The sequence below is a fragment of the Hemicordylus capensis genome, chromosome 5, assembly GCF_027244095.1.
Source record: "Hemicordylus capensis ecotype Gifberg chromosome 5, rHemCap1.1.pri, whole genome shotgun sequence".
Classification (NCBI taxonomy): Eukaryota; Metazoa; Chordata; class Lepidosauria; order Squamata; family Cordylidae; genus Hemicordylus; species Hemicordylus capensis.
Genome location: NC_069661.1, coordinates 148396224 through 148419690, shown reverse-complemented (window position 1 = coordinate 148419690; position 23467 = coordinate 148396224). Strand labels below are relative to the sequence as shown.

The following is a 23467-nucleotide window of genomic DNA, read 5'->3' as shown; positions in this document are numbered from 1 at the left end:
AACCGATTCATACGTTACTGTTGGATGGTCTCTCCCCCCCCCCACTTCTGCATGCTCGGCCATACACCGCCCAGAGCCTCTGGATGGGGCGGTTTATAAATGTAATAAATAAATAAATAATAATAACACAGCACCTTTGAGCAGCAGTGATGATACTGGGGGAAAACATTCATCAAAGCACTCATGAGAATGAAGTGCCCTGCCCACTCAGTAGAGGAGGCTGTTGGCTGCATCTCTGCATGAGTCACTGTTTTGACCTTGCCTTCTTCTAATTGGCCTCAGTTGCCAGCAGGTATTCCTGCCCTGGATCTGCATAGGCTGAGACTGGATCATTCAATCACTTCCAATGCAGAGATGAAGCAGAATTATCTGTCCTCATCCCATTTCCAATGTTTCTGCATTAGCTTTCCCAGACAGCAGGCTTTCTGAGAGGCTTTACTGTGAGTTCAAAGTTGCCCCAAAAACCAATGGCGCAAAAAGTGGATTTTTTTTTTACTCTGGATATAAATCGGGCTATACTCTTAACACAAGATGGAAAAACCCATATTCTGTGTGAAGTGCTCCCTGATAATTTGCAGGGGTAAATTTGGCTAATATGTGAATGCACACCTCAATGTGAACTAAAAGCTGGGTGTGAAAAACTTCCATGAGCTTCACGCCGCAGCAACACACAAGGAGACCTTGCTGGGAGGCTGCAACAAGTCTCCCGGCTCTGGGGGTCTCTCCAGGATGCTCTGCGCACTCGTGCGGGGCATCCTGGACCTTCCGGGAACTGCGCAGCCCCCGATCTCCACAGCCCCTGCCGGCTCCATGATGGAGCTGGCAGTCGTGTGCGTGGCTAATCTGGCTGCCCAGGGCAGAATGAATGATCATCTGCAGGGAGAGCGGGCTAAGCCTCACTGTCAGTCTATCCCCAGGGGGAGTAGTATCTGATTGGCAAGTGCAACCTATTGGCAGTATCCCACGATCAATAATAACATTGGTAAGGTAAAGTTGTGCCATTGAGTCAGTGTCAACTCCTGGCAACCACAGAGCCATGTGGTTTTCTTTGGTAGAATACAGGAGGGGTTTACCATTGTCATATCTCGTGCAGTATGAGATGATGCCTTTCAGCATTTTCCTATTTTGCTGCTGCCTGAAATAGGTCTTTCCCATAGTCTGGGAAACATACAAGTAGGGATTCAAACCAGCAACCTCTTGCTCTCTAGGCAAGTTACCTCCCCACTGCACCATTTGGTGGGTCTACTATATATAATTCATGATGCTGGGGTTTCCCTTGTCTCGGTTTGGAATTGGCTTGGTATTTATTCTCTTTTCTGGCAAGCATTTTGAAAAAGCTCATCTAGTTTCTAAGAGGTTTTTTGGATATAGTTTGTCACATTAGACGTTGGTCATAATGCTGGCATGTTGGCACATGCCATGTGCATGCCCAGGGGCACTTGCAAATTCCACAGTCCACCCAAAACCACATTTCATAGAACAGTAGTATATCCCTTACCAGGATTCTTGTCAGAACATCTGCCTATATTGAGTGTGTATACTTGAGTCTTGGGACCAGGGATAGACTGGGACTTCTCAATCACCCTGCTGCCCAACAGAATTCCTAACTAAGCTGTCAGATTTGGTTGTGGAGTTGGCAATGGAGATGCCCAGGTTGATGGTGGTGGGTGACTTCAATGTTCACTTTGGGATTGAACTGTCAGGAGCAGCTCGGGAGTTCATAATGGCCATGACAACTATGGGCCTTTCCCAAGCTGTCTCAGGGCCAACACATGTTGGTTTGAATTGGTATTTTGCTCTGATCAGGTAGGTGTTCCATAGGTGGGGACACCAATGATTTCCCCATTGTCATGGGCAGACCACCACCTGGTGAAGGTTCAATCGGCAGCCACTAGTCACCTCTGCAAGGGTGAAGGACCTATTCACCCAAGAAGACTATTGGTCAGATCCAATAGATTCCAAGAAACCTTGGAGGCCTTTAATGCTGACTCTGCCAGTGATCTTGTTGACACCTTGGTGGAAATAATTAGCTTATTAGGGTGACAGTTGAAACTATTGAGCATTTCCTTCTGTTTTGCCTGTTCAACAGAGACATATGTGCTGCCCTCATTTTCCCATTGCTAAGTAAGTTCCTGGGACGTACAAGTCAATTCTACAGTCATTTATTGCTCTCTGACTCTAACTCTGCCATTACACAGAACGTTGCCAAGTTCTGTGCTGCTGTGATTGGCATCCAGCGAAGGATGATAGGTGGTGAGCGCCACTAATCTGACTCTTGATGACTCTGGATCGATATTGCACTCGCCCATGCTTCCATACCCATTGATTTACTGCATTATATTGCATTTTATTGCATTCCATTTCTTTTTATTGCTTTGTATACTATACCATTTTATACCCCCCCTTTTTACTTATTACTACATTTTATCTTCTCTATTTTTAATAACTAGTACCAATGTGTATTTTTAGTTATAGTTTTAGCCTTTTGACGATGAATTAATATCTATTGTGTTTTTTTAAAAAATATTAAACTGCAATCATCCTTAATTTTAGCTTTGTTACCTGTAATTTTAAATCTGTATTAATTTTATGCTGGTCTCCAGCCGTAATAAAGGATTGATTTGATTTAGGGTGATAGACCCGATCGCTCCTGTCTTCTCCTACTCGCATCTAAATTAGCTCCATGGTATATGGAAGGAGCTGAAGCGGCTAGGTAGACAACTGTAGGGGTGTGCATGGTCTGGAGTCCCCCCCCCGGTCTGGCACGGGGGGACTGTTACTTTAAGGGGGTGGTGGTAGTACTTCCCCCCCCCGCTGCTCTTCCCCCTCCGGCGCTGGTCCTTTGAAAAATCTTCTTGGGGCGGCAGAGTTCCTCCCTGCCGCCCCTGCCCCCGTCGTTGTTCCTAATGAGTTAAAGAGACGAGCGCTAGCGGCGCGCATGCACCCTGTGCGGCGCGCACGCTCGTCTCTGACGCTGCCGCGCACGCTGCATACGTGCGGCGCGTGTGCGGCAGCATCAGAGATGAGCACGCGCGCCGCGCAGGGCGCATGCGCACCACTAGCGCTCGTCTCTTTAACCCTTTAGGAACAACGACGGGGGCAGGGGAGGCAGGGAGGAACTCTGCCGCCCCAAGAAGATTTTTCAAAGGACCAGCGCCGGAGGGGGAAGAGCGGCGGGGGGGGTAAGTACTACCACCACCACCCTTAAAGCTACATGCCCCCGCCCTCCCGAACCTCCGGACCGCCGGACCTCCGAACCGGTCCGGCGGTCTTTTAAATTGTGCCCGGACCGAACCGTGCACACTCCTAGACAACTGGAGCACATGGAGAAGGACTCAGCTCAAATCCAACAGATTACAGCACAGAGCACAATTGAAGATCTATGTTCTGACAATACATGTGGCAAAGAAGCGATTCTTTGCTATGCATATTGTGTCCACAGGTTTGCATCCAGCAGAATTGTTGAGGCTGGTGAAGTAACTTATACAGGTCCCTTTCACTCCAGCTGTGGAACCTTTAGTTAGCTACTGTGAAGCTTTTAATTAGTTTTTTGTGTGGACAAAATCTCTCATATTTGAGCTGACCTGGATTCCATTGTTGGTGCAGAGTCTTAGTGGGGGTATCCGGTAGCTCATCTTGTGCAGTTATATTGAATCAGTTTAAATTTGTGACTTGTGAGAATGTGGACAAGCTGCTTGGAACTGTGCGTCCTACCACCTGTTCCTTTGACTCTTGTCCAACATGGCTTATATTATCAAGCAGGGAAATTGTTGGAGAGGACCTAGTTGAGATAATAAATGCTTCTCTGAGGGAAGCTGGGATGCCTCCTTGTTTAAAGGAGGCAATTTAGACCTATTTTAAAGAAGCCTACATTGGATCCCAGTGTTAGGCAATTGTAGGCCTGTCTCCAATCTCCCGTGGTTGGCCAAGGTGATTGAAAGGGTGGTGGCCTCTCAACTCCAGGCAGTCTTGGATGAAACAGGTTATTTAGGCCCATTTCAAATTGGCTTTTGGGCAGATTATGGAGTAGAGACTGCTTTGGTTGGCCTGATGGATTATTTTCAAAGGGGAATTGGCAGAGGGTGTGTGACTCTATTGGTCCTTTTGGATCTCTCAGCAGCTTTCAATACTATCGACCATGGTATCCTTCTGGATTGCCTGTGGGACTGGCTGTAGGGGGCACTACTTTGCAGTGGTTCCGCTCATACCTCTCGAGTAGATTTCAGGAGGTGTTACATGGAGACAGTTGCTCTACAAAGCGAGAGCTTTTGTATGGTGTCCCTCAGGGCTCCATCTTGTCTCCAATGCATTTTAACATCTACATGAAACTGCTGAGAAGAACATAAATACTTATACTGAATCAATGGACTATTGGTCCATTTCAGTCAGAATTGTTTGCACTGACTGGAAGCAAATTTCTGTGGGTCTTTCACAGCCCCATTTGGAGATGCCAAAGAGTAATTCTAGCACCTCACAATGTAGGTGCTCTACCACTGAGTACATCCTTCTTATATATAAAAAGTGTTCAACAGCCAACTACCAGGGTTTTTTAAGCTTCTTATTTGTAAGACCACAGCTGCCTGTGAACAGATGACTGCTAGTACTTTTTTTGGTACTTACAGTTTACAATTTGCCATTTACCGGTAAACTGTTTGAAATTCACAGCCGATGGGCTAGATAAGTTACCAGTCTGCCCATGCTGCATCAAAGAGAAACACTATTATAGACAGCCCCTGTATATTTTCTGCATCTTTTCTATAGTCTGTAAACCTAACAGCAATTTGGCATATTTTTTCACTTAGGCATTTCAGCAGGATAGAGTTAAGTTGTGAGACCTCACACCACTTCAGACTTCCCCCATTAGTATGATGCCATCACTACTGGCATAGTTTATTATTTAATCCAAGTGAATTTTGAATAAACTCCTTATTTGGATAAAATTGTAGAGATATTTACTTGGGGTCCAGTGCAAACAATCCATGGGGCTAGTCACATGACTGCACGGGCAGGCGGAAGGAAAGCAGGGTTCAACCTACCTTCCCTCAGACAATTGCTTTTAGCCCCTGTGGCATGCAAGCCATGCACCCACATGATCCATGCTGCCTAGAGCAGCACGGATCAACAGAGGCCAGGACTTGTTATCCCGGCCTCCGAGTATCCCACAGCATACTGCCTGCCAAGTGCACTGCACTGGGAGATTCCCCCAGGAGACAGGCGCTCTGGGTGCCCATCTCTGCACATGATCCTGGCAGCTGGGTTAAGGGCACATTAGTGGCCTTAACCCTGGCTATGAGTCGAGCTTTGGTGCTTGGTTTGGCACCACAGGGCTACCAGGGCCTGTGTGGATCCTGGTGGTTCTCATGGGCAGCGAAGCCCAGGCTTGGCTGCCTAAGCCTGGGCTTGGCTGCTTGTGAGAACAGCCTCCCTGTCTTTCAAATGGTATATCTTGTGTTCCATCCAATATCTCTCCATCCTGAATTCCCCCTCCCTTTTCACCACCAAGACTAACACTGACATAACCCAGCATTTAAAGCCATAGTTTGCAGCTGGTTTTCAAATCCTAGTAACACCTAACCATGCCAGTTGTTATCCTAGTAATATTATACAATGACTAGGGATCTTAGTAATGGAAAGGAAAGGGAAGGATGATAATGAGGCAGAGAGGATGAGCAGGAAGGAAGGCACTAGCTGCTACAGCAATCCTGATTTTTTAACCATGAGTGAGAGATACGGAAATGTTATGTCTGCACCGAATAAAACTGACATACAAATGAAAGGCACACAACTTGGCCAAGCTGGAGATCTGAATATCTAAGTGTGAATAATGGAGACTTCTATTGGGGAGAACATTGTGAAGTGATCAAATTAAGTAAAACTTTTAAACTATACCTAAAGCTCTGATTTTCAACAACAGCAAATAAATATTACACAATTATGTAGACATTATATGTCAACACTCTTCTTCACAAACATCTTTCTTGTACAGCTATTCTTAACAGCTCCAGTGTTTGGAATCAAAGCACTGTACTACTGTCTTAATTAATTAATTAATTAATTAATTAATATGCCACCCTTCCAATATTGGCTCATATTGCATAAATGAATCATGTAGCAAAAATGCTGACATATTATCAATGTCAGCAATACAGTTCTTATAAAATATTTTATTTCCAACAAACAGCTCAAAAGCCTTTAGAAATACCATTTTAAGACTACAGTTGTATAACACTTGGGAATAAGTTCCATGGAACTCAGTGGGCTTCCAAGTAAATATGCACAAGATTATACTACAAGACTCTTTTATTACTACAGAAAAATATGTATAGCCAAGTAAAACATTTTAGATTTAAATATGAAATGGAATGATGTCTAATAGTTCAAACGACAATGTTTGTATGCAAGTACTGCTTGACTCCAAGAATCAAACTATTGCAAATGATGTCTAATGTTGTTTATGATTATTGTAAACAAAGTGCTACTAGGATTTAGATCAATTTAGATTCATGCTTATCTAAATAGGCTGTCATCAGCCATGGTAATTTAAAGATATGCAATATTCATCATGCTGATGTGAATATTATCTGACCTGAAGCCTTCCACTTTCCCCCTTTTTATCAGAATTTTGAGTTGAAAAAGGGCTGGTGAAAGTACATCTATTATTATGTCCACAATCTAATTAAGAAGAAGAAAACTTCTCATAACACTGGTTTAGGGGGCTGTAATTATATTTTATTAATAGAAAGAAACAAATAAATTACATATTGATGTACAAAGGAGTCTTAGTGGTTGTAAATTACAGTAAGAACAGCAAAACCATGGGAAGGTATTATTTCTTTAACTTGGTTTATATTAAAAGTGCCCAGCTGTTGCTTTGTGCAATTTCACACCATTATAAACAGGGAAAATCAAAGACATCCATCAAACTCAATGAAAATCCTTTTGTTCAAGCCCAAACTAATTTACTCTTTGTATTGTGCAGTATCATGATTACACTACATCTTTCCAGTACTGTCATTTTCAACTGGTGATTCATGAACTAGTGAAAAACTCAAAGATTCCTACCTACTAGCTAACATGCTGACTAAATTACTTGATGCAAGTCCCACTGATAGGACAAGTTAGTAATGATGACTAAATTGTCAGGGTATCAACCAGTCAGGGTATCATCAGCCAGTGTTTCTAGACCATAAAACATTGGCTACAATGCTGTGTTTTCATCTTCCACAGGCAACAATAATGTCCCAACTGCTTTGTAGAATAGTTGTGCTTAGTGCATGGGGTCAAGGCCAGTGCAACACCAGGAACTTTAGAATCATCCCAAAGAGGCTACAGCACAGGTGCACTACTCAATGGTGTGATCAGACCAATGATGACAACATAGATCTATTCATTTCAAGACATTATGATGGAGCTACACTGGCTGCCAATAGGTTTCCGGATACAAAATACAAAGTGCTAGTTATAACATATAAAGCCCTAAATGGCTTAGGCCCTGGGTATTTAAGAGACTGTCTTCTTCACTATGAGCCCCACAGCCCATTAAGGTCATCTGAGCAGGTTCGTCTCCAGTTACCGCCAACTCATTTGGTGGCTACACAGAAACAGGCCTTCTTGGTTGCTGCCCCAAGATTGTGGAATGCACTCTCTATTGAGATACGATCCTCTGCATCTCTGACAATTTTTAAAAACACACCTGAAAACCCATCTTTTCGGCCAATCTTTCTCAGCTTTTAAAAATTGTCTGTTTTAATTTTATGGTTTGTTGAACTGATTTTAAAGTGTTAAAATGTGGTTTTTATGGAGTTTTATTGTATTTTAACTTTTGTAAACTAACTTGGGATGCCATATGAAAGGCGGTATAAAAACTGAACAATATAAATAAATAAATAAATAAATAAATAAATAAGATAATTTATGTGCTGCTGTCAGTGCAATGTGGTTATATAATACAGCACATCTCCATGTTATGCAGACACATCCACCACATTTGTGTCCTGCAAATCACATCTATTCGAGCACCATCTTTCCTGATTCATCACTTATCTGCTGGAAAGTTCCTCGTAATTCCTGGTTGTGCACAGATGTTCTTGTTCAGACATCCAATGATACTTTGGAACAAAACTCCCTAAATCTTACCTTATCCTTTCTCAAGACTGCTTCCTATAGTGTTGGCTTGTTTGCTCAAGATGCAGACTTGGAGGGTTGGACCCACTCCCATGTCAGCCTTCTTGTAAACTGCATTCATATGCCAATACCCCCATTTTGAATTGAGACATAATTTGGCTGTGGCACCACAGTTTCCCAATTGTTGAACTCCTTCTGGAGGTTCCCTTTTCCTGTTATCTTTTAGACACCAGGTTAAGACCTTTATGTTCTCCCAGGCCTTTTAATGTTTTTAACTGTTCCCACAATGGTTGGTGTCATGAATGCTTTTTATAAACAGCTGTTCATTTAATATTTTGCTACCATTGCTCTGTTTCTTGCTGTTTTATTAATTATTGAATTATTTTATTTTTATTGTTATTTTTGTGATTTTATTGTTCTTGTTGTACACCTCCCTAGCATCCTTGATGAAGTGTGCATATAAATACTTTAAATAAACTTACCTATTTAAAATTATTTTATTCTTCCTAAATTAAGGCCTGATTTATGCAAAATGCAGGTCATGGATAAAGCTCTTACATATGGAGTGATGACTTGGCTGATCATGTTTAAATGTATTTAAATGTATTTATTTGTTGTATTGTTTTATGCCTGTTTTTATATGTTTTTATACTTTTAGCATGATGTTTTTATTGTATGTTTTTAACTTTTGTAAACCGCCTTGGGGCTATCTTTTAACGAAAGGTGGTATAAAAATGCAAAAATAAATAAATAAAATTTACAACTTGCATTGGCCTATTCACATAATGTATCCAGTTGGCATGTTAACATTATACACAAATAGACCAGTACAAGTGTTTAGTATTTTTAAACATGATTAGGTACAAATGGAACACTTACCCAGTTATGGGCTTTGCATCCTATTTAAATCACGTTTAAGACAGTTTACCAAGTCAAACAATGCCTTAGCAAAGAATGTGATTAAAATAAAGTAAATTATAAATCAAATTTACACTACCACCACATCACCAGTCTAGAACACTAAAAGCATTCTAGTGTTGGCCTCTGATGGGTTTCTCTAGGGAGTGCATACAATAAAATATAGCCCCAGGTGAAAGTGCGCTTACTTTTATTAGAACTAACAGAGCAGAAAGTTGTACCAGGGAGAGTTCACTCTCCCACACTTCATCCCAACAGTCTCAATGGATTGCAAACCTGGCAGGGATTCACTAAAATATATTCAATTATTATAATATCTTTTCAAACTGTGCACTTAATTTTTAACATTTCTTAAGATGTAAAATATCATCATCATCATCATTATTTCTGGTCCATGACCAGCCAGCAATTACAATAACCAACAGTTACAGACAGTATGACTTAAAGTACTCCAATCTTCTTTATATATATATTTCTCTAAGACACATCTATGGCTAATCCCATGTGTGGCAGCTCTCGTGAGAGTTCAGAGAGCTGCTGGATAGCCATGGGTGGGAGGGGAGAAAATGATGGCTGTGGCAGTACGCACGGAGGGGGGGGGGCACCAAAGGCGGCCATAGGTGGAAGGAGGCAGTGCAGACAGAAGGGCAACATGGATGGAGGGGCAACGGGTGGAAGGAGGTGGCAACAGGCAGGCTGGTGGGGGAAGGAAGAGGCAGCAATGGGAGGGCGGGCGGGGGAAGAAGGAGGCGGCAATGGGGTGGTGGTGACAAGCGACAAACTAGAGGCATAGCTGTTCTGCACCCAGCCCAGCTAGTACTAAATAATACTAGTGCACCATTTCAAAACATATCTCCCTACTTCATTCACTCTGGTATGAGACATCTTTTCTGCAAAGAACTGCATGACTTGTTCAAATTATTTAGGGTAAACAAAGGTCTCAGCTGTTGCTGAAACAGATGTAGAGCCATAAAAGGAAACTGTAGCCCAAGATAACTGAAAAGACAAATAGGAAAATATGTGAATACATGATGGATACATTGCATTAATGTCAATACACAAGACTTATGTCCATTATCACTTGGCAAAGAGTCTTTTTGAAATGGAGGTTCACTGTTTCACCGTAGTGTATGTATATGTCTTTATCATCAACTTGGTTATAGACTTCATGTGCTCTGTTCATGATGTACAGTCTGTGGACTATCACTTATCTGATGATAAATAATAATAATAAATTAATAATAATAATAATCATCATCTCATCTCATAATGAAAGACCCAGCAAAAGGTGCAGTTCCAAGTAATTATAGACCGATAACCTGCCTGCCAACCATGTTCAAATTATTAACTGGAATAATACCAGATGAAGTCATGCAACACTTATTAACTAACAAACAGCTTCCAGTTGAACAGAACGGAAATTGCCCGAACATCAGAGACACAAAAGACCAGCTGCTGATTGACAAAATGATTTTAGAAAATTGCAAGAGAAGAAAAACAAATCTAAGTGTTGCATGGATTGACTACAAGAAAGCCTTCAACTCATTGCCTCACACATGGATACTAAAATGTTTAGAAACAACTGGTATCAGCAAAAACATTCAGATATTTATATTAAAAAGGCAATGAGCATGTGGAGTACACAGTTAACAATCAATGGCGAGACATTTGGACAGGTTAGCATTAGAAGAGGCATTTTCCAAGGGGACTCACTATCCCCTCTGTTGTTTGTAATCGCCATGACTCCACTTTCACAAATACTAAACAAAACAGGCCTCGGATACCAAACATCTAAAACATCAAGTCAAATCAACCATCTGCTGTACATGGATGATCTGAAGTTGTATGGAAAGTCCCAGTCAGAAATTGAATCACTGCTAAACACTGTCCGTATATTCAGTAGCGATATAGCAATGGAGTTTGGACTAGACAAGTGTGCTGCATTAATAATGAAAAGAGGAAAAATAAGAAAAACAGAAGGAATAGAACTGCCCAATGGAAGCAACATCAAGAACCTGGAAGAGAAAAAACATTACAAATACTTGGGCATTCTCCAGGCTGATAACATTGCACACACTGAAGCTAGAAGAAAAATTGGAAGTGAATACATCAGGAGAGTTAGAAAAATCCTCAAGTCCAAATTCAATGGAGGGAACACCATACACACCATAAACATCTGGGCTATACCTATTATCAGATACATTGCAGGGATAATAGACTGGACCCAGGCAGAGCTGGAGACGCTAGATCATAAGACCAGGAAAATAATGACCATCAATCATGCTCTGCACCCCCGCAGTGATGTAGATAGGCTATACCTCCCTCGCAGCTGAGGTGGAAGAGGAATGCTGCAAGTCCATCAAACAATAGAGGAGGAGAAAAGAGGCCTTGAAGAATATATCAAGGACAGTGAAGAAGATGCTCTTCAAATGGTCAATAACACAAAATTATTCAACACCAATGAAACAAAGCAGGCCTATAAGAAAGAACAAGTCAAGAACCGAGCAGAAAAATGGAAAAAGAAGCCCCTGCATGGTCAATATTTGCACAATACAAGTGGAAAATCAGACATCACCAAGACCTGGCAATGGCTTAAGAATGGCAACTTGAAGAAAGAGACAGAGGGTTTAATACTGGCTGCACAAGAACAAGCACTAAGAACAAATGCAATAAGAGCAAAAGTCAAAAAATCCACAACAGCAAGTGCCGCCTTTATAAAGTAGCAGATGAAACAGTGGACCACCTAATCAGCTGTTGTAAAAAGATCGCACAGACTGACTACAAACAAAGGCATGACAAGGTAGCAGGGATGATACACTGGAACACCAGCAAAAAATACAACCTACCTGTAGCCAAAAATTGGTGGGACCATAAAATTGAAAAAGTTGAAGAAAATGAAGATGCAAAAATATTATGAGACTTCCGACTACAAACAGACAAACATCTGCCACACAATACACCAGATATAACTGTAGTCGAGAAGAAAGAAAAACAAGTTAAAATAATTGACATAACAGTACCAGGGGATAGCAGAATAGAAGAAAAATAGAAAAAAATCACAAAATACAAAGATCTACAAATTGAAATTGAAAGGCTGTGGCAGAAGAAGACCAAAATAATCCCAGTAGTCACTGGCCCCCTAGGTGCAATTCCAAAACAACACCTCAACACCATAGGGGCCACAGAAATCACCATCAGCCAATTACAAAATCAGCTTTACTGGGAACAGCCTATATTCTGTGACAATATCTATAACAACAACAAGAATATTGATAACAAAATTCTGACATCCCAGGTCCTTGGGAAGGACTCGATGTCTGGATAAAACAAACCAGTCAATAACACCTGCCTGACTGTGTAAACAAGAGATAATTCGATTTCTATACCACCCTTTCAGGGCGGCTTACACAGAGAAATAATATATAAATAAGATGGATGCATCCCTCACCCCAAAAGAGTCACAATCTAAAAAGAAACATAAGATAGACACCAGCAACAGTCACTGGAAGTACTATGCTGGGGGTCGATAGGGCCAGTTACTCTCCCCCTGCTAAATAAAGAGAATCACCACATTAAAAGGTGCCTCTTTGCCAAATTAGTATAATAGATTATGACATCTATTGTTGTTATATATAATTGTATTATGTATATTTGATTGATACATATTGTATATATTTACAATATAATAATTTCCATCCTATTGAACCACAGTTAATTCACAATGAAGTTTCTATACATAATAAAGAAGGGTGTGTGGTCTCAATACTTCCCTCTGAAATTATCAGTGTATACATCCTAAACACTGCAAACCACATTTTAGTGTATTTGGGTTGAGGGCCAATAAGAAATGGATCTTAGCAGGATGATGATGTATTGGCTGGATCAATGAGGAAGTGATTGTCTGAGCATACACCTAGAAGTACAGAAAAATTTGTTTCTGTACTTCCACTCAGAAAAATGAAGATAGATGGGAGAAGAAAGACTCCCTGACTATATGACACTAGCTATATTGCACTATCAATGTAACAGAAACATGGGGATACTGCCTGGAGGCAAAGGTAAGGCAAGGATTTTATTCTTTGACTTCATTGGGCTCACACACCTTAATAAATATCAGTTGTTTCTTGGAGTGAATAGAAAGGCATGTGGTAATTTGATGAAGCAAGGACATTGCTCAATTACTCTGTGACAGACTTCCTGAAACTCCATACATGAAATGGGCTCTTGTGGATGTTCTAAATTTTAAACCGGCTTTGCTTTTGCCAGCAGTAGGGACCAGCATTTCTGTGGCTTCCATTCTGTTAGAATTATACGAAGTCTAACTGAGCTGCAATGGAAGAATCCACAAGGTTCTAGTAGTACACTTTTAATACTATTTCTATTAATTATTATTTTTTATACTGCCTGTCTTTCAAAAACTGGAACTAAAGGTGGTGTACATTTAAAAAGGCAATTAAAAAGTACAATTTATAATAAAATACAAAAATTAAACCAACCACTTAAAAGCCAACAATGCACAATCAACCACAATATAAAATAAACACATCAGACTAAAAGTTAGACCACAAATATTTCAAACTGAAAATTCTAGATGTAAGAACAGAGTGTTAGCTGTGAAAGAACATGGGGAGAATGGGGGCCTGGCAAACCTCCAGGGGCAGAGGATTTCAAAGTAGTATGTAGTAGACAATATTTGTATGCAAATTGTTTTACAACCTTTATTCCACTTAATCAACAATTCAGTAAGTTAGCTACAGGGAATGAATCTGAAAGATACTGATTAACCTAAGGTCTGATTGTGTGGCTGATGGAGAATTGCAGCTTATATCACCAAAGCACAGGTCTAACAACCCAGGTATCACTGTTCCAATGGCACTTGACTAAGATACATACCATCATCTTCATATTCTTCCCCTCTTTCAGAAAGATAGGATAACAGTAAAGAATGGGTGAAAATTGCTTTTATTGCACAGCAGCATAATTGCTTCACCTAAACCACATAATTTGATACTGGTGCTATATAACAAATTAAATTTCTATCTTGCAGTTCTAGGAAGTTCTCATAATAGGTGACCTATGTTTGAAAAAAGTTTTTTTGTGGCTACACAGCTTTTACTTAAAGCTATTGTGATGTGTCCTTCTACATCTGTGACTACATATAAAAAAGATTTGCTAGGCAATCTGTTAACAATACTGAGGAATCTGCATAAGTATGCATAATTATTTTTTATACAAATAATTACTCTAATTTTTCATCAATGCAAACAAATTGTCCACAACTGCCATAAACCTGTAGGAATGGAAACAGTGAAAGCCAAGCAAGCCCATTGCCCATTGTTTCAGGCTGACATTTAAAGAGGTCACTAACACAACAAAAAGTTGTGGACAACCTGGGTTTGGGATCTGTGTGTGGTCCCAGTTGTGTGGAGGTAAGAGGAAAACCTGAGTAGAAGTGATTGTGTGGAAGCCTGGTTGGAGGAAAAGCTACCCAGGTTTTCCTTCTACCTTGCTTCCACATAATCACTTCTACCCAGGTTTTCCTCTTACCTTGCTTCCACACAACCAAAAATTGAGAGTACACACAGTTCCCAAACCTGGGTGCATGACACCAGACAGTATAATTAGCAGGAGTCAAGGCTGAATATATGGGCTATTGGTGAATTCAAGTAATCTTCCCACAAAGGTAGCTCTTGCAAAGAATATAATTGGTGTAAAAATAGGGCCTGTTCACACACACACATTCATCACCACATAATTCTTTCATCAGACAATGCCTTCCATGTGTGATATTACCTCATCTTACTTGCAACACAGCCCTTTAAGTCAGTTAAGCCAGTTAAGTTAGTTCAGCTATCAAGTATAAAGTAATCAATTAAGCCTGGAAGTGTGAACTAGCCTTTCTCTGGATAACATTATGAAGACTTTTGCATGAACGTTGCAGTCTAACCTAACATCTACTGTGAAAACTCCGTAGCAGCATTTTCAGGAGCACATTAGCCTGTAGTGTTTGGAAGTTATTTGACTTTCCTTGTGTTGTGTCACACAGTACTCTTGCTAGAACTGCCAGGGTTTGTCATCTCATCCTGCCATCATTTCTGTTCACTCCTGCCTTTTTCTTGTGACATATTATAATCTGGATGACATGGTTTTGGTTTTTGGTTTTTAATTCTTAATTAATGTATTGGGTAAACACAACACAAAACTTATAAAATAGTCATTTATAAAAGAACAAAAAGCATCACAAGCAGTTATATCCCTTTCTACAATCACATAAGCTCTAAATTCTACTTAAATACACAACAGCCTCATTTAACAAGCTTTCCAGATACTAATGTAATTAGAAGGTGGAGAAAAAGCAAAGTTTTCCTCTTTTGTAAATAAAATAAAATTAGACCATGTGGTAAAAAACCACACCTTTGGGATTGGCAGTAAAATAGTAGAATCTGAATACAGCATACCAGCATAGATATGTCCCATTTGCCCCACAGAGAATAGCCTAGACTGTGCACTGTCACAGCTACATGTCTATAGCATTAAGTAATTGAACCACAAGTTACCAAACTACTGTGAATTTGTCACCCTGGGGGCAATTTGGTAATCTGTTTCATCCTACCCAGAAGTCAGGAGAATTTACCATCCAGAAACAAATAAGGTCATACAGATGACAAAATAAGTAGGTAGGGCAGAGAGCTGGCAGGGAGGCAGGCTCCTGCCTCCCCCCCACCCTGCACATGGTGATTGTAGTCCCTTGGCTCTGCCGCTCTCCTGACACATGATCAGTGCTGCAGTAAGTGGCAGATCAGGGAACTGGAGGAGGAAGTCCTCCGGTATCCCTGAATGGGATCCTCCCTCAGCTGGGTGCTCTTGCTGCCTGCCTGTGTGTGTGTGTATGCGTGGGCTGCATGTGGCTGTGAGAACTCTTGAAGGATGTCACAATGATATAGTGATCTAGTCATGTTCTGTTATCCATTGGCCCTTCAAATTTTGGAATGTGTTTTTATGCTTAAGTTAACAAAGCATATAACTATTTGATCACCACATTTTCCTTTTTTCCTTATTGAAAAGTATGAATGGTCACAACAGTGAACACACTTCCTTTGTTGATAATTCAAAGATATGTTTGTTTAGATATATTTTCCATTATGGCTGTGGATCTATTGCTCTTACATTCTACAATAGTCTAGAAATGTGAGTTAATATGACTTCAGTTTAAAATAGCACACTTGCAAATTAGATAGTTTGCTTCTTAGATAAATGGATGCACAAATCCAATCAATTCCAGCACTATTAAATTGCTAAAGAATACAGATGAATCTTTTTGCTGATACTACCATTTGTGAAGTGTTTTTCTGGTAGATTTTGCCTAACATGTCACACACAACTCTGGATGCTAATAGACTACCCAGTCATGAGGATGGATAGTAAATTAGTGAATGCACAGAATTCTCTCTCTCTCTCTCTCTAATATGTAGGCAGGTGATCTGGGAATCAAAATTGTAATAATTAACACTAATATGTTTTGCTCTCCCTCTGGCAAACAAACGAAGCAGTCCTCAGTGTGCCTGCCTAATGGAAACAACAATTAACTTAGCATTAACACTAGAATGATAACATTACATTGACACTGTTTGCTTTGTCTCTAAGAGTTTGAGGTCACATTATAAGACTTAATAAAAATACATTGCATTGTATGAAGTGTATGAGCTGCTGACATACATAATATAAAAAACCCTCTCTAGCAAACATGCATGTGCATGTACACGCACACACACAAACAAACGCGCACACGCACAAACACACACACACTGTTTGCAGAATCAGCTCTATTAGCTTTTGTTCATATAGACTCACACTGCTTTTTAAATGACATTTTTATTAATCACCAGCTACTTACTTCTTCATGACTTAATTATTTTTGAACTGCCTTTTAACTCATTTAACTTGCTTTGCAAATGCTGACCAGCAAATTTTTATGAGAGTGTCAAATGCTGTTCCATACATTGCCAGAAAACATAGCAAAACATGCTGTTCCATAACATTGTCAGAAAACAAACATCTGTATTGGCTGGTCATTACAATAATGCACTACAAGAATGATGTAATGGCATAACTGTTTGGGATCACAGTGCCAGTTTGATATTTGTTTCTGTTCAGTACCCTGGACAGCTACACAATAAGTTTGCCTTTTAAAGAGTGATTGTTTCACTCCGCATTCTGCATTCTGATGAAGGTAGAACTATTTCTGTTCTCCTTTATGTAAATTATAGAGTTATTTTCCTGTGATGCTTGGATCCCTTCAATACTTGTTATCTCACCTGGGGTGCTACTTTCTGGAAATGACTTAACCATTAACTGACATGACTTATATGATGGCCTGTAGCAATCATACCTCTAGTAACAAGACTTTGGAATAACATACTTCATGCCCCTCAAGAAATAGGTTCAGGAAGACATTTCATTTCAGACTCAGGGAACAGGAAGATGCAGTTGATGTAAAACAGCTTGTCAATAATAACTAAACAAACAAATGTTGTAATATTAATAAATAATGCCCACAGCATAACTGTGAATTCTGAGATGTGGCTGAAGAGTCTCTCTGTACATATTCTCCTTTCTTCTCAGTCACTACTTGAACTGCTTTTTCCTCACTCATTCTAACTGACCCTTCTCCCACCATATTCTAATGTCTTTAGAACTGTTCTATCATTCACAATCAGCTCCCCTTCACATACATAAGGGCCAGTTTAAAAGGAATATTTCTTATCTAGGTATGGAAAACCTTTTTGGTGGAGGATGGCTTCCTGATACAGAATATGTGAAATGAAAAGCTAACAAGATTTAAACAAAAATGTGGTGTGCCTGTACCTATTGAAATATGAAATAACAAGTAATTTACACAGCTTGGTTTCTATCCTACTTCTACCAATATCAAGACAACCCTTGGGTGCAAGCAGATGCTGGTCAAATATCTATAATGGATTTTAATACTGGAATTGTGTGTTGTCATGTATATAACACCCCTGAGGTGGAAAGGAGTGTGCCAGCTGGGCATGTATATTTTATCTCACTTGGGCTTTTCACCCAACAAACAGCTTTGGTTCTGGGTTATGCCAGGCCAAGGATTACCCAGACAAGTGAAAAAATGAAGAAGATGGGCTCTTTCCCATCTAATATCTCTATTACAAATAACAGAAAGAATAACAAAATCAGAACACAGTCATGGACATAAAGTCAAGGCACACAATGGAGGTGAGGTTTGCACTTGCAAAAATACAGTAGCAAGTAAGCACATTGAACAGCATGTTGTTCTAGTAAGAATGAATCTGCTTATGTTCCTTCTCCTACAATTGGACTAAATTCAGTTCACAATTCAGTCCACAAGTTATTTATTTATTTTACATATTTCTATACCACCCTCCTCTGTTAGACCTCCTGTGCCTGAAATGTTCACACGTCCCCCATCTTCGGCTGGAATGGATGGCATCATTACAAACTACACTATTGAGGTGTTCCTGTGTATCACTCACTACAACTGTACCAAATTTGTTTCAAATTGGTTAGACGGTCCACAAGCTAGCCAACTTGCATGTCAAATGTTTACCCATCTGCCATCTTGCATCAGGATGGATGACATCATTACAGACTATGCCATTGAGTTATCCCTATATGTCCCTACAGATGTAGCAAATTTGGTTCACATTAGTAAGGCAGTTCACAAGTTAGCCAACTTGCATCACAAAAGTTTATGTGTCCGCCATCTTGAATCAGGGTGGATGACATCATCTCAAACTATACCATTGAGGTGTCCCTGTGTATCACTAACTACAATTGTACAAATGGGTTCAAATCGGATAGACAGTTCACGTTAGCCCACTTGCTCCTCAAATGTTCGCATATCTGCCATTTTGGATTGGGGTGGATAACATCATCACAGACTATATCTTTGGGGTATCCCTTTGTGTCCCTACTAGGGATGTGCAAGAAATACTTTGGGCATATCCCATGGGGCTTCCCTTAAGAGGAGGCAGGCAGGTCCTACCTGCCCCTCCTGCAAGCCTATGCCACTCCATGCTGCCCCATTGCAGTGCTGTTATAAGAGAAACATCCCCATGAAAGCGGCAGACTGTGCCACATTCTCCTTTAAAATGCCCTGCTAGGGTGATGGGATGCTTCCATCACCCTGGGATGGGATGCGGCATCAGCATGCAAATGACATTGGCACATGCTGTGGGCAGCATCCTGTTGCAGTGGTGGGGCATTTTAAAGGTCTGCTGCTTTCATGGGGATGTGTCTCTTAGAACAGCACCAGCACAGGGTGGAGGAGGCTCCCAGGAGGGGTAGGAAGGACCCATTGGCTCCTTTTAAAGGAACCCTTTCCCCCGCCAAAACCTGCAGGGAGACGAATCATTTCAGTGCCTCTTCAAAGAGTTGCCAAAATGATTGACTTCCCAGTCCTAGATGTTTCCAATCCACATTAGTATCCACTCAGGTCTTTTCCCTTCTGCCCCAAGAATCCTGTTCTCAGGCCTTGGTTAAAGGGTTTTGCTCTCACTTTCCCTTCTCCCAATTCAAAACAAGAAGTCAAGTTTTGATGATCTCATGCTCGGTCTTGTTTTGACTGGGAGCAAAGGCCATGCGCAGAGGGTGCACAACAACAGATGCTATACTCAGCAAAAACAGAGCTGTGCAAAAACAGCACAGAATGGTCTTTCCTGAGTCAAGATGGCTGTGCTCAAGCCCTTTTGCCAATTTAAATTCAGACACCCACTGAAATGTGAGTACTGGCCATAATAGTGTTGTCCACCATCCAGCTACCTACTTCCTCCTCTGTAGCATCTCCTAGGTGGGTGGAAGGGATTACCTTGATGGTTCTTTCAGGAAGATACTCTAAGTCAGGCCTACACAACATAAAGCCTGGGGGCCGGATCCTGCCTGCTGGTACTTTTTTGTAGGCCTGCTGGTAGAATATCCTCCAACTAGGGATGTGTGAATAGATTCGGGTACAAAACGATTTGTACCCAAATCTATCTGTTTTGGGTGGTTTGCAGACAAACCAAATCACCCCTGTGCTAGCTGGCCAGATTTGGGTCCAAAACAAATCACCCAGATTTCGGACCTGAAAAATGTCTAGATTCAGACCTCCATTTTGTGGCGATCTCTCTTGCTATCTCCATGTTGTGTCAGGAATTAAAAAATAAATAAATCCCACGCTCTCAAGCTTCAGATTGGTGACTTACAGTGTGCAACGATCGGCTGGTGATTTCCTCCTGGTTCCAGATTGGCTCATTTCCATTACAGTGTGCAATGATCGGCTGGTGATTTCCCCCTGGTTCCAGATTGGCTCATTTCCATTCTAGGGTATACTCCTGAGTCAAATGGGCCGTAACCCAAAATTTGGTTTTTAAAAAGCCAATCTGGCAACCAACTTGCCAGGGGTGACTCACCCTGCATTGGCTAGGGGAAGGGTCATAAAAGGGACAAGGGTTGGGAGAATTAAAAGAAGGGATTTTCAAATGTAGTTAAGGAGGCAGCCAGCCATCATTCTGCATTTCTGCCGTGTGGGAGAAGAGAGATAGTTGAGAGAGCCAGAGAAGCTTTGCTTTGCCTTGCCTGCCTGTTGCCTGGAGTGGATTCTCTGATTTTTGTTCCTGCTCTCCTGATTGTGGAAAAGGGAAGAGAATTATTTTTCACCCCCTTCCTGCTGCTGAAAGAATCACCACCTGTGCCTGCTGTCTGTGTGAATCGATTTGGGTACAAAATGATTTGTACCCAAATCTACCTGTTTTGGGAGACTTGTGGACAAAATAAATCACCCCTCTGCTGGCCAGATTCTGAGCCAAAACAAATCTGGGGTGATTCGATTTCAGTACAAATCAAATCGAAAAAATTGATTTGTGCACATCCCTACCTGCAACAACAGTTGGTCAGCAACTTCTCTGTCATCTTTGGAAACTACCTTAGAGAACAATATTATGCATGCTTACTTGGAAATACTTCCTTGCAGTGTACCCAGTGACGCTTCCTCCCAAGTAAGCATCCCTAGGAATGCAGTCTGAAAGCAACAGCAATTTAGGGAGAGTACAGGACTTGGCATTTTGTTTGCATGCACGCCAAATGCCCCACTGAGCAGCGTCTAGTCACTAGCCTTGGTTAAATGATGGGTCCCTTGATCAGGGAAAAGAATCCACAGGACTTCAAATCTCCATTATTTCCTATGGTGGAAATATACAAAATCAGTAAAAACTAAGCAAAATCATTAAAAATCAACCAAGTGCCCCACTGCCTTGAACCTTGGGTGGTAGGTGACACCCATGGGGACCTACCCACTAACCAATCTACCCACTAACCCTAGGACCTTTATAAGTGGTCCAAATTGATCTGAATCAGAATCTAGGGTGATGGGGGGGCAGATTTGGTCACAAAACAAATCAGGGATGATTTGATTTGGGCACAAATCAATAAAAACATTGATCCATGCACATCCCTACCAGTTATATTTCTACTATTCATAAAAAAAATATGACATGGGGTAGAAAAACATGCCAAACTGCATGAACTTTCTCTGCTGGTTAGTTCCACTTCAGCCCCATGTTAAGTCATTTGGGACAGCAGAGTAAGTCCTGTTCCTCTTCAGAAACCTAAGTCTTGTTTACCCTTGCAAGCATATACCCAAATCCATGCATAGTTGGCATGCTAGTGCTGTACATGAATGGTCCAGCACATGCAATTAGTGTCTTTTTATTTATTATAAACTGTACAAAAATGCTTACAGAAAAAGATAAAAACACAATATAAAATATATTGTTTTATAAATTCCTAAGGGCTTTTATTCACAAAAAGATCACTAAAATTACTAAAATCTCTATAACATCAAATACAATGTATATGGATAGTAGGACTGTGCGTGGTGGTAAATGTCAGATCCATTCTGAACTGATCTGACATGTTCCACCTCTAAGTGTCGGAATTGGAATCTGAATGGATCTGACATTTTGCTGAGGTCGTTGTGAAATTCATTCTGATAGTGTCCGACAAACGACATATCAGACTTATCCGACTACTGGACCTCTCCCAACTGCACAGCCCTACTGGACAATATTGCAATACTGAATAAAGAAAGGAAAGATATGTAGAAATCTATCCATTGGGTCATCTTTTAAAAAATAATGTAACATTCATTATAAACACATTCTTTCAAATCCAATTAGAACAGTCTAACTGCGTTGAATTGTGGATCTTGCAGTGGATCTCTCTTCCCCGCTCCCAAGGATGCCACATACAGAATAGCTGCTGACAAGAGATTAGTAATGAATACCAACTCCTCCTCCAACACAAATCCCAGCATTAATTCTAAAGAATTATTTCTTCACAGTCACAATGAATGCTGTCTTATTATCATACGAGAAATTGTAACCAGTTATCTGTTAAACTACAGACAACTCATTTTTTTTAAAATGTAATAAATGGACATAACCAAAAGAATGTGCATTTAAGAAGGCTTTACATATGAGCAGTCCTGAGCAGGTTAAGGAAGTCCTACCTGAGTAGGGCTGCTTGTGTGCAGTGCTTGGATCAAGCCTGATCCTGGTGCTGCCTCCTTAGCAAGCCAGGGTTTTGTACTCGGGCTTTTACCTGGGTTAAAGAGTGTGAGCATGCCCTTTACCCCAGATATGGAGCTGTGTGTACGCTCAGGTTGCATGCAGCCCAGGCATACACAGAGTCGGGTGCCTAGAGTGCCCCCAATATTGGGGGATTCCCTGGGGAATCCCCCAATGTACTGCACTCATTGCATGGTGTATTGTGGGATTCTAGGAGACTAGGACAATGAGTCCTGGCCTCCAGTGATCTGCGTTGCACGGAGCACGCAATGGCACATCTAGGAGTACACAAAAGATAGTCTGGGGGAAAAGTAAGTTTTAACCCTTCCTTCCGCCGCCACCCTCCCTGCCCCAGCAGGGATCGTGTGCATAGGCTTAGTGTCTTTTAAATTACACAACAGGTGTGTGAAACATCTATACACAGATAAGTTTTCCCCATGTGACACTGTTACATATAAATTGGGCCTAAGTATGTGGCCACTGAAACCAATGGGATTGAGGTGCAGCACCGTGGCCACGTACAGCAATTGATTTCAATAGGATGTGGATGCCCAACTCCTTTGAAAAAACCCTGTCCTTGAAGCAAATGGTCATTGGAAAGAATGCTGCCATGAAACTTTGAATGCCAATCCATGTAGGCTTTCCTTCACTTTTCTCTCATTCTTTCACAGATGAACAAACTAAACATGAATGGATCAAATTATGATTACTGTGATGCATAATGCTATGCACCCTTAAACAAGGAAATTGGCAGTTCAGTCTAGTCTGGCTTGGCAACTATGCAAGTGCCTTGTTATTTCACTCTACTGTTGCAAAACTGCTCAGCC

The 23467-nt window shown here is 40.9% G+C and overlaps 1 protein-coding gene across 22 annotated transcripts in view; it reads right to left on the bottom strand.

The window, feature by feature from the left end:
* Positions 1-23467, bottom strand: part of MAGI2 (membrane associated guanylate kinase, WW and PDZ domain containing 2) — a 953479-nt gene that overhangs the window by 553988 nt on the left and 376024 nt on the right. Inside the window, exon 1 of one of the 22 annotated variants that reach the window (XM_053251280.1) lies at positions 135-260. The exons of the other annotated variants lie outside the window; for them this stretch is intronic. The gene's annotated coding sequence lies outside the window, so the exon portion shown is untranslated. Of the gene's footprint in view, positions 1-134; positions 261-23467 lie in introns of those variants that run through there. 22 annotated transcript variants of the gene reach the window in all.